This window comes from Pteronotus mesoamericanus, unplaced genomic scaffold, assembly GCF_021234165.1.
Source record: "Pteronotus mesoamericanus isolate MK-2021 breed Mesoamerican mustached bat unplaced genomic scaffold, CSHL_Meso_final contig_35, whole genome shotgun sequence".
Classification (NCBI taxonomy): Eukaryota; Metazoa; Chordata; class Mammalia; order Chiroptera; family Mormoopidae; genus Pteronotus; species Pteronotus mesoamericanus.
The window spans coordinates 828,945-841,955 of NW_026555139.1; positions in this window are offsets into that span (position 1 = coordinate 828,945).

A 13,011-nucleotide genomic window follows, 5' to 3' on the forward strand; every position below is an offset into this window, starting at 1 on the left:
GCTGTCAGTCATATAGCGCATATAATTATGTACCGTATGTCATACTTGATATTAAATGACTGTGTTACTGGTTTATGTATTTACTACACTTTCTATCGTTATTTAATAGTGCACTTTTACAAAAAAAAGTTCGCTGTGAAACATGGTATTGCCCTGGCAGCAACATATGACATCTCATGTTTACTGCTGCTTCTTGATTGCATCATTTTCTTCTGCTTGATTTAATCTCGTGTTGCTTGATAAATTTAGCATAGCCTAAGTGTGCAATTTTTTAAATCTACAGTATTGTACAGTAATAGTCTCGACCTTCGCATTCACTCATCACTCACAGACTCCCCTAGCGCAATTCTAGTCATGCAGGCTCCATTCATGGTAAGTACCCTACACAGGTGCACCATTTTTTAACTTTTATATTGTATTTTTAGAGTACCTTTTCTGTTTCGATATGTTTGGATACACAAATACTTAACCATTGTGTTACTGTTTTCAACAGTATTCAGTACAGTAACATGCTGTACAGGCCTGTAGCCTAGAAGCAATAGGCTATTTCATATAGCCTAGGTGTGTAGTGGGCTATACCATCCAGGTTTGTGTAAGTGCACTCTATGATGTTCATACAAGGATGAAATTGCAAATTGCTTAATTGACACATTTCTCAGAATGTATTATATCATTAAATGGCATGTAGCTGTATACTACAATATTTATTCTACTTTTATAGATATTTGAGTTTGTAGGTTTTTGTTGTTTGCTTGTTTGCTTTTGGCTTTTGCAGGCAGTGTTGTCATAAGTACCACTTTACATGTCTCTTAAAAATGCGAGAATTTCTCCAGGAGTGATGATGCTAGATCATTCATGGTGTTGTACATTCAATATACTTTCCAAAGTAGACTGACCACATCCAGCACTGTGAGAGAATTCACTTTGCATTTTAGGCACTACTTAATTTTGTTAGGCTTATTAATTCTTGCTAATCTAATGGGCTTTAGGCAGGAATTATAATTTGCATTTCCAGTCATTTTGCCCATTTTACAGTTCATAGGACTTTTCACATAGTCCAGATACAAATTCTTGTTGGTTACATGTTTGCAAATACCTTTTTTCCGGGATGTCGTTTGTCTTTTCGCATTCTTGATGGTACTTTTTGATGAATAAAAATGAACTTTAATATGCCTAATCTTCCTTTATGTATTCTTTTTATTATAAAATTCTGACCTCAAAGGAAAGGATGTTTAAAGCTAGTGTGTGTGTGTGTGTGTGTGTGTGTGTGTGTGTGTAATTTTTTTTTTAACCCAAGAAGTTGAACTTTATTATGCAGTGTGTGGGTTTTACATTGTTCCCACTCCTCAGCTTTCCTAGAGCAACCTTTCTGGCCTCTTGCCTCATTTCTCACTCAGTCCTCCCCCTGGGGAGAGATGGGAAAGAGGCAAAACTCATTTGATTCTGTCACTTGCTGCTTAATTTAATCCCAACTGGTGCAGAAGAAATATGAACTGGAATGTATTTTATTTTATTTTAATTACATTTATTGGGGTTACATTGGTTAAAAGATTGTATAGGTTTCAAGTGTACATTTCTATGATACATGATCTGTATATTGCATTGTGTGCCCACCACCCAAAAATCATATCATCTTCCAGCACCATATATTTGGCCCTTTACTCCCTCCCCCAACCCCCTTCCTTCTGGTAACCACCACACTGTTGTCTATGTCTCTGAGTTTCAGTTTTATGTCCCACATACAAGTGAAATCATATGGTTCTTAGCTTTTTCTGACTGACTTATTTTGCTTAATGTAATACTCTCAAGGTCCATCTGTGTTGTTACAAATGGCAGTACTTCACCTTTTCTTTTAGCTGAGTAATATTCCATGGTATATATGTACCACATCTTCTTTATCTAATCCTCTATTAAAGGGCACTTCGGTTGTTTCCATGTCTTGGCCACCGTGAATAATGCTGCACTGAACATAGGGGTGCATATATTTTTGCGAATAAATATTATTTTCTGAATACCTCAAACATAGCTTTGCTTTTCCCAATTAGGTCTTTAACCTAAGTAGAAGAGATTTTTCTGAATTTCTGTGAGGTAATGAGTGCATTTTACTTCTTTCCAGCATCACCTTCTTATAAGGTCTGTTTTTTCCCCATTGATCTGCAAAACCACTCTCATCCATCAGATGTTCACACATTCACTGGTCTGAATTGGGCCGTCATCTGTTCAATAAGGCTTTCTGTCTGTCACCATGCCATTACATCACAGTCTAAATTATTCAGTATCTCTGAGAGTTAGGCTACTTGCCATGTTCTTAAAGATTGTCTATTTGAAGCCTTGGTACTACTGTCATGTAAGTTTTAGAATAAGCTTGTTAATTTTCACAGGAACTTTTATGAATTTGATTGGAATCTCATTGAATCTATAAGGTCATTATGGAGAAAATTCACATCTTTAAGTATAATTTTACATTTTTCCAAGATACATTGCCTTTTTGATGGCATTGTAACTATCTTATTTATATTGTCTACTGCTAGGGTTTAGAAAACAAATTGATTTTCTTCAGCATCTTTGCCAAAACTCCTAATTCCAAAATGTATTGCTAGTTTCTTTTGCATTTTTTCCTGCTATATAATTTTATATATTTATATATATGTATATGTAAGAATTTTGTTTCTGTCTTTTCATTTTTATAGTGTTGTCATCTTATGCTGATTAGGATTTGTTGTGCCGTGTTGACTGGAAGTGATAATAGTGAACTTCCTGCCTGTGTTTCTGATGTCACAGGGAACACTCTCAGTGTTTCATCATTAAGTATGATATTTACTGGTGGTGTTTTTATGAATATCCTTTATCAAGTTAACAAATTTACCTTATATTACTACTTGGTGAGTTTTTATCGTACTTAAGAACATTTATCAAATACTGTTACTTTATCAAGATAATCACATGATCTTTTTCTATAATATGTTAACTTGATGAAACGAACTCATCAGATTTCTGAAATACCCTTGCATTCCTGGAAATCTGTTATCCTGGAAATCTGGAAAACTACAATCTGTTATATGTTATCTTTATTACATTTTGCTAGATCAAGTTTGCGTATGTACACACAAATGCCTACACACACACACACACACACACACACACACACCCATGTACATATCTTTGTATGAATTTGCGTGCACAAGGTTGTATGTGTATATGTATTTCAGGTATTTTTTATCTATGTTCATGAGTAAGAATGCTTATAACTTTCCTTTCTCATCCCTGTTGAGCTTTTCTATTAAAATAGTCTAGCTTATAAAATAGGTTGCAGATGTTCCTTCTTATTTTGTTCTTAGAAAAGTTTTGTTAAGACTGGAGTTATTTCTTTTCTTGAATATTTTCCAGAACTGCCTGCATGTCACCTGGGCATGAACTTCTTTCTGTGGAGAGATTTCTGATTGTTGGTTCAATTTCTTTAATGATTTTGGAACTATTCAGGTTTTCTATTTTTTCTAGAGTCAATTTTGATTTAGTTATTTTGGGTAAAGTGAAATTTTCTAGGAATTTATACTGATAATTTGAAAATTCAGATGAAATATACAAAGTTGTCTGCAATATCCTCTTATTATCTGTGTAATATGTACAGGACCTATAATGATAGCCTTTCCTTCCTGATACTGTTTATTTGTGCCATTTGTGTTCTTTTTTTAATTAGTTTTGCTATAGGTTGGCAAATTTTGTTTTTGGTCCTTTTAAATAACTAGCCCTTGTGAGCCACGTATGAGAGATCCAGTTGCTTCACATCCTCCCAACACAGGACTTTCAGTGTTTTTAATTTAGACTTTTTAATTTCTTTTGCATATACAGGTATGGACAAAAGTAGATTTACAGTTCATATGGAAAATGATACAAAAACAATACAAGAATAAACTTTTACATACAACTGTAAACCTACTTTTGCCCACCCCTGTATACAGTTACCTCATTTTGGTTTTAGTTTATCATAAAGGAAATAATGTTAAATACATTTTCATATGCTTATTGACCATTTATATTTTTTTATGAAATACCTGTTAAAATATTTTGCTGTTCTCTTGTTGCCTTTTTAAAAAAAAAATATTTCTAGGAGTTACTTCTGTATTCTAGATGTGAATCTTTTGTCAGATTTATGTATTGCAAATATCTTCTCCTAGCCAGGAGACTATTCTTGATTCTCCTAATGTTATCTGTTAATAAACAGAAGTTCTTAATTTTAATAATGTCTAGTTTATCAATTTTCTTTCTTCTATGACTAGTGATTTTGATGTCCAGTAAAAGGAAACCTTTGTGTACTCTAAAGAAATGCTTATATTCCTTTTAGACATTTTATTGTATTGCCTTTCATATTTGAATCTATGATACATCTAGAAATAATTTTTGTATATACAGGGTCTGGCAGAAGTAAGGCTTTGAGTGTCATTGGTATGGTAATAATATGGGTGTAATAATTTATAGTTTTAATTTGAACATTTCACCTAAAATATTATATGGTGTGCTTGAGTGTGATATTTTGTTGTTACAGAATAACATGCTTATGATTTTGTAATAAAAGATTTTGTAATAAAAATGGGGCATTATTTGTGCTAGACCCTGTATAGTAAGAGTCAAATTCATCCTTTAGAATCTTTTTTTAGTGAAGATCTTCCAAGAGCAAACTCCAGTTTAGTTTGTAAATATCTTTATCTTATCTTTAAAATATTTTTAAAGGATATAGAATGGGAAATTTTCTTTTAGCACATTGATGTTACTTCATTGTCGTCAGGCTTCAGTTATTTCTGTTGTAAAGTGAGCTAGCAACAGCTGATACTCCTTTGTAGGGATTTTTTTCCTCTTTATCTCTGTACTGTGACACATCTGTGTGCAAATTTATTTTTTCTGATCCTACTTAAGATTCTCTGGACTCCTTAGATTGTTGCCCTTTATCAATTCTGAAATTTTCTCAGCTATTATATTTTCATTGTTTCTGCCTCATTCTCACTCTCTTATAACCCTGATAATATGTGTTAAACTTTTATCCTCCATGTCTCAACCTGTTTCACTTTTCCTGATCTTTGTCTCTGTGTTAAGTTTTTGTAATTTCTTCAGAATTATGACCAAATAGATTGGGAAAGAACTTCCACTGGTTTTTCTAGAAATGAAAATGACATTTTTAAGTCCAACAGATGGGTTTAACAGATTAGACACAGCTAGTGGGAGATACTTTTGAAACTAGAATATAGGTCAGAATGTTTCCTTCTAGTGGGTAACCTAGGGGCAGTGCTATTTCAGGGCCACATTAATAAATCCTTGGCTTAGCTCAGGCAGACCACTCCCCTGAGCAGCAGCAGTGTAAGAAAACACAATAGCCCTGCCCCCAGAAGGGATTCTGCTCTGGCCCTGTGGTGCTTAAGCCTGAGTGTGGAGTACAGTGTGGCAGCCACATATAGTAGACCCCCGGCTAAAGGGGGTGCAGAGTGGTATAAAGGGCACTTGAGGAGAGACTGGAGACAGAGGTTTTGGGAAGAGAACATAGAGTACCTGGTGGGATCCTGGTACTGACTCCTCCCCCAAGTGGCAGCAGCCTTCTGACTCAGGCAGACCACTCCCCTGAGCAGCAGCAGCATGAGGGGACACAATAGCCCCATTCCCAGGAGGTACTCTGCCCCGGCCTGTGGTGACTAATCCTGATTACTGAGTGCAGAGTGACTAGTTTAACAACTGAAGGAGATAGCCACAGACAGTAGATTCCAGGAAGTCTCTAACAGACTGCCTAAGGTCAGATGTCGTCAATATCTGACATCATCAGAGCTGCCATCTAGAAGGAAAAAACAGCGAGAGCCAACAAAAAAGGCATCCAAAGAGCACCAAGATCAGGAGATCAATGAGACTACACCACTGGAATTCACAGGTCTACCATAGAAGTTCACAAAGCCTGGAAGACAAGACAGATCAATTTAAGAAGCAGAAGCAAAAAAGAAGAGTCTCACAAATAATGGGAAGACAAAGAAACACCATCCAGTCAAAGGGAAAGGAGGAATCCCCAGACAGAGAACTAAATGAAATAGAGGCAAGTAAACTATCAGATATTGAGTTCAAAACAGTGGTTCTAAGGAAGCTCAATGAGCTCCGTGAGCTCAGAGAGAATTTTAAAAAATACAGGGAAACCACAAGGAACTTACTGCAAATTATATCACCATGAAAAAAGACGAACTAACGATAAGAAGCAAGAGAAAACGAAGACTACAATTTCTGAATTGAAAAACACAGTAGAAGGAATCAAAAGCAAGCTAGATGAAGCAGAGAATTGAATCAGTGAGCTAGAGGACAAGGTAGAAAAAAATTCCCAGAAAGACCAAGAATGAAAAAAGACTCAGAATAAAGAGTCATTTAAGGAAACGCAGGAAAACCTGAAATGTAATAATATCATTATAATAGGGATACCAGAAGGAAAAGAGGAAGAAAGGATAAATAAGCTGCTTGGACAATGTAATGAAAAGTTCCCTGATTTGAGGAGAGAGTCACACAAGTCCAGGAAGTAGAGGGTCCCATTCAAGAGGAACCGAATGAGGCCCACTCCAAGACACATCATCATTAAAATGGCAAATATCAATGACAAAGAGAATCCTAAAGGCAGCAAGTGAGAAACAAGTAGAAACATGCAAGGGAGCCCCGATACGGCTAGCAGCTGACTTCTCAACAGAACACCACAAGCCAGAAGGGAATGGCAAGAAATACTTGAAGTCATGAAAGCAAAGTACTGCAACCAAGACTACCCAGCAAGGCTCGGAATTAAAATGGAAGGTGAAAAACGGAGTTTAGTAGACCAAAGAAGTCTAAAAGAATACACCTCCATCAAACGAGCTCTGCAACATATGCTAAATAGACTGCTTAAGAAGATGAAGGAAAAGAATGAGAGAGGAGCACAGGTCCAAAGGAATAAAATAAATAAGTACCTAGCATGAATAACTTTTAAAGTAGATGGGTAAAATGTTCCAATAAAAAGACATAGGGTAGCTGAATGGATAAGAAAACATGATCCGTACATGTGCTGCCTACAAGAGACTGACCTCAGAACAAAGGACCTACAGAGACTGAAAGACAAGGGATGGAAGAAAACATTCCAAGCTAATGGACAGAAAAGAAAAGCTGGGGTAGAAATACTTATGTCAGACAAAATAGATTTCAAAACAAAGGACATAAAAAGAAAACCAGAAAGACACATCATAGTACTCAAAGGAAGAATTCATCAAGAAGACAGAAACATTGTAAGCCTATATGCACCCAACATAGGAGCACCCAAATATATAAGGAAATCTTTGGAGGACTTCAAGAAGATATAGACAGCAACACACTGATAGTAGGGGGTTTTAACACCCCATTGTCAACAATGGATAGATCTTCCAAAGCAAAACATCAACAAAGATACTGTGGAACTGAATGGAACATTAGATCAGATGGACTTAGCTGACACATATAGAACCCTTCATCCCAAAGAAGCAAAATACATATTCTTTTCAAATGCACACAGAACATTTTCAGAGATAGACCACATGATAGGACACAAAGCAAACCTCAACAAATTCAAGTAAATTGAAATCATAACAAGCATTTTCTTGGACCACAAGGGCTTGAAATTAGAAACCAACCTCAAGGAAAAAACTCAGAACTATTCAAACTCATGGAGACTGAATAGCATGCTATTAAACAATGAATGGGTCAATAATGAGATCAAAGAAGAAATCAGAAAGTTTCTGGAAACAAATGAAAAGGAAGACACAACAGTCCAAAACCTACGGGACACAGTGAGGGCAATCCTGAGAGGGAAGTTAAGAGCAATACAGGCCTACCTCAAAAAGAGAAACATTTGAAATAAACGACCTAACCCTACATCTTAAAGAACTAAACAAACAACAACAAAGCCCAGAGTGTGTAGAAGGAAGGAAACAATCAAGATGAGCACAACTGAATGACACAGAGACTAAGAGAACAATTCAGAGGATCAACCAATCCAGGAGCTGGTTCTTTGAGAAGATAAACAAAAATGACAAACTCATCAAGAAATAAAAGGGAGAGAACCCAAATAAATAATATCAGAAATGAAAGAGGAGAAATAGCAACTGATACCACAGAAATACAAAGGATTGTAAGAAATTACTACGAACAATTATATGCCAAGAAATATGAAAATATGGGTGAAATGGATGAATTTCTATAAAAATATGACCTTCCAAGACTGAATGAAGAAGAACCAAAAAGCCTGAGCAGACCGATAGCAACTGGTGAAATGGAAGCACTCATAAAAAAAACTTCTGGCACACAAAAGCCCTGGACTTGCTGGTTTCATAGAATTTTACAGAACATTTAAGGAGGAGTTAACCCTTGTTTTTCTCAGACTATTCCAAAAAATCCAAGAAGAGGGGAGACTCCCAAACTCTTTATGAGGCCAGCATCATTCTAGTCCCAAAACCAGATGAAGACACAACAAAGAAAGGAAAGTACAGGACAATATTCCTGATGAACATAGACTCTAAAATCCTCAACAAAATATTGGCAAACTGCATCCAGCAATATATAAAACAATCATCCGCTGTGATCAGGTGGGATTCATCCCAGGGATGCAAGGATGTTTCAATATTTGCAAATCAATAAATGTAATATATCACATAAACAAAAGGAAAGACAAAAAGCATGTAATCATATCAACAGATGTGGAAAAAGTATTTGATGAGGTACAGCATCCATCTATGATAAAAACACTCAGCAAAGTGGTAGTACAGGGGGCATACCTCAATATAATAAAGGCAAAATATGAAAAACCTACAGCCAACATCATACTCAACAGGTAAAAACCAAACCTTTCCCACTAAGATTGGGAACAAGGCAAAGTTTTCTGCTTTCACCACTTCTATTCAACATTCTAGCCACAGTGATCAGACAAGAAAAAGAAAAAAAAGCATCCAAATTGGAAAGGAAGAAGTAAAACTGTCATTGTTTGCAGATGACATGATTGTGTACATAGAAAACCCTGTAGACTCCACCAAAAAACTACTCAACCTAATAAGTGAATTTGGCAAAACAGCAGGATACAAAATCAATATTCAGAAATTGAAGGCATTTTTGTACACCAACAACAAAATATCAGAATCAGAAATCAGGAAAAAAAAAAAAATCCCATTTGCTGTAGCAACAAGAAAAATAAAGTACCTAGGAATAAACTTAACGAAGGAGGAAAAAGACCTGTACTCAGAAAACTATACAACACTGAAGAAAGAAATTAAGGAAGAAACAAATAAATGAAAGGAGATATTGTGTTCATGGATTGGAAGAAATAACATCATCAAAATGTCCTTACTACCCAAAGCAATTTATAGATTCAACACAATCCCGATTAAAATACCAATGATATATTTCACAGATATAGAACAAACATTTCAAAAATGTATATGGAGCCATAAACGACCCTGAATAGCTGCAGCAATTTTGAGAAAGAAGAAGAAAGTAGGAGGGATCACAAAAGCTGACATCAAACTATGTTACAAGGCCACTGCAATCAAAGCAGGTTAGTACTGGCATAAGAACAGAATAGAGAGCCGATAAACCCATATCTCTATGGTCAATTAATATTTGATGAAGGAGGCCGAAGCATCAAATTGAGTAAAAATGGCCTCTTCAACAAATGGTGTTGGGAAATCTGGACAGATACATGCCAAAAACACATGACCACCAACTTATACACAAAAATAAACTCAAGTTGCGTAAGACTTAAATGTAAGTCGTGACAGCATAAAAGTCCTAGCGGAGAACATAGGCAGGAAACTCTCAGATATTCCATGCTGCAATATTTTCACCAATAGGTCCCCTAGAGCATGGGATCTAAAGGAAAGAATACACAAATAAGACTTCATCAAAATAAGATGCTTCTGCACAGCTAAAGAAAACAACAAAATGAAAAGGGAACCAACCCTTTTCCTGTGGGAAATACATATATTTGCCAATAATACCTCAGACAAGAGTTTGAGCTCCACAATATATAAAGAACTCAACACAACTCCACTCCAGGAAGACAAGGAATCCATTTTAAAAATGGGCAAAGGACCCAAACAGACACTTCTCCAAGGAGGACATTGGGCCCAGAGACGTATGAAAGGATGCTCAGCATCACTAGCCATCAGAGAAATGCAAATTGAAACCATAGTAGGATACCGCTTCAGACCAGTCAGAATGGCCATCATAAATAAATCAAGTGCTGGCAAAGTTGTGGAGACAAAAGAACCCTAGTTTACTGTTGGTGAGTATGCAGACTTGTGCAGCCACTGTAGAAAACAGTTTGTAATTTCCTCAAAAAGCTAAAAATGGAACTGCCTTTTGATTCAGCGATTCCACTGCTGGGATTATACCCTAAGAATCCCATCTGAAAAGAACCTATGCACCCCAATGTTCATTGCAGTGCAATTTACAATATCCAAGTGCTGGAAGCAACCTAAATTCCCATCAATAAATGAATTGATCAAAAAACGATGGTACATTTACACAATGGAATACTATGCAGCCAAAAGAAAGAAAGAGCTCCTACCCTTTGTGAAAGCATGGATGGAACTGGAGAGCATTATGCTAAGCGAAATAAGCCATGGGGTGAAACACAAATACAAATACATATGATCTCACCTATAATTGGAACCTAATCAAGAAAACATGCAAGGAAAATATAACCAGCAACATTGAAAGAAGAAAGAAAGAGTTAATGAGAGGGAAAGAGGGATGGGGGTAATGGGGGAAAGAAGGGGAAGAGCAAGGTATAGGAACATCTATACAGGACCCATGGACAGAGCCAATGCGGTGAAGGAGTGAGGGTGGGATGTGGGAATAGGTTGGGCAGAGGAAAGTGGTGGCGGGAAAATGGAAACAAATGTATTTGAACAATTAAAAAGAAAATAATTGGCTTAAAATTTTTTTGACCAGTGTGATTTGTGCTGCGCTATTTAATGAAATTCACTGGCTTGTAGTTACAAACTGTTGGGGGTAAAATTTTCCTCATCCTCATGCTGAAGTTTAAAACAGGCATTTTTTTTTAACCAATCCCTTTTGTGAGGTTGGAGGGTGGAGTATTTTACTTCAAACCCACTGTTATGCAGAGTCGTGCCAGCTTTATGAACAAGAGGTGTCCTGTTTGACTCTCCTTCTGAAGTGAGCCCTGGACTCTATTCTCCATCCCCTTGTGGACTTGAAAGTGGAAGCTCAGGGTCTCTGTCCTCAGGGTAAAAGCTGGCTTTAGAGCTTTCCAAACCCCTCTGGGTTCCTGCATCCACTTGGACTTTGTAAGTTTTGCATAACTTTATCAGTTGATTTCATCAGGCAAGCACTTAGTCTTTCATGCTACTAGAAATGGGCAAGTGCATAACTCATATTTTTGACATTTCCTCCACATATTGTGGCTGATCCCTGGTTATATTCGGGTATATCTCTGGAGTTTCTGGCAGCTTTTCACCTTCCTCACAATATCATGAATTCCATTTTGGGAATTAAGATATAAATTGTGTTGGTATAATCCAAGGTTACCAGCCTGCGGGTGGGCAGTAGGTTTTTCATTTAGAAAGTAGTTTTGAATCCCAAATTAGTGGAAACATTTATGTACCGGTTAAATTTAACATTTAAGTGACTCTTTGTTAATGTTACAATATATTTGTATTGACCAGGACTTCAGCTGTTCTTTTGAGAAAGGCGCTTATATTCCTTCGTTTCGCTCTTCCAGAAGATTCTGCTCTCTTCAGGAGAAATTGCATTCATTGTCAACAGAGGTGCCATTGCGAGTACCCAGCTAACACTGACTACTTCTAAGGAACCAGGGGCCACACTTTTCTGCTGTACACCATTACCACAGCCCTATGAGATATAGAGTATTGTAATTCCATTTTAATTATGAGAAGATAGAAACTTAAAAATGTAAACAGCTTGTCCAAGGGTACCCAGGTGAGAACTGGAAACGAACTCAAATCTTCTTACACTTACCCTGCCTTGCCTCCCTAAGCAATCAAATGCACATTTTACTTACAGGTGTAGTTGGTGCATATTTCACAAATAATCTTAGTTTTGTCACGGAAGCCTCTATGGTGTTAGTACAGATCCTTAGCTTTTTTTCCAGTCACAGCTGATCTGTAACATAGATTTGTTCCTGAAACGTGTGTAAAGTGAAAGGTAGCATTCAGTCATCATATAATATTGTTAGGAGCTGCACACTGTGGTGGTCACTAGCCACACAGCCACACAGCTACACAAGTGGCTCCTATGCAGAAAGAGCTGCGACTCCAGTGCATGAGACGAATGCCAACAGTGTGATGTGGCAAGAGGAGCAGGGCCTGGAGGAGCACAGAGTGCCTCTCACAGGAAGATGTAAGGAGGCTGGCTCTCTCCAAGAATGTGTATGTGTGAGAATGGTGGGGTACTTGTGTTAGATGAGGTGCATGAGTGTGGCACGTTTGAGTTTACTGTGCCTGAGAGGGTACCTGGTAGAGGTGGGTGGTGAGGTTAACCAGGAGCCAATTCCTGCAGAACCTCACCTGCTGGAAGAGCTTCTCAAGCTTGTCTGGACTCCCTGTATCCCATTCAGCAGGTGTGTAGTGGACCCCTGAGGATAAACTGCAAACAAGGTCCCAGTGCTGCCCCTGCTGGGCTGGGACCACACCTTAAAAAGAACACCCTGGAGGGACTATTCTATGGGTGATGGTGAGGGAACCAGCTAGCCAAGTGAGCTTGCTGTTCACTCCCAGCTCAAGCTCCGTGTCCAAGACACAGACCAAAAATGTGCTTCCCCTTCTTAGATGAGATAAGTAGAAACTTACAAAATTAACTTGATCAAGAAATTAAGGATGCCATTGAATGTAAAGACCTAAAACATCGTGTCATTTACCCAAAACTCACATCTTCACAGGTGTCCTTGTTTGCTCTGCAAACACCTAAGCACCTATTGTGTGCTATCCACTCCATGAGGCACTGTGGGAACGAGGCAGCCTTCTG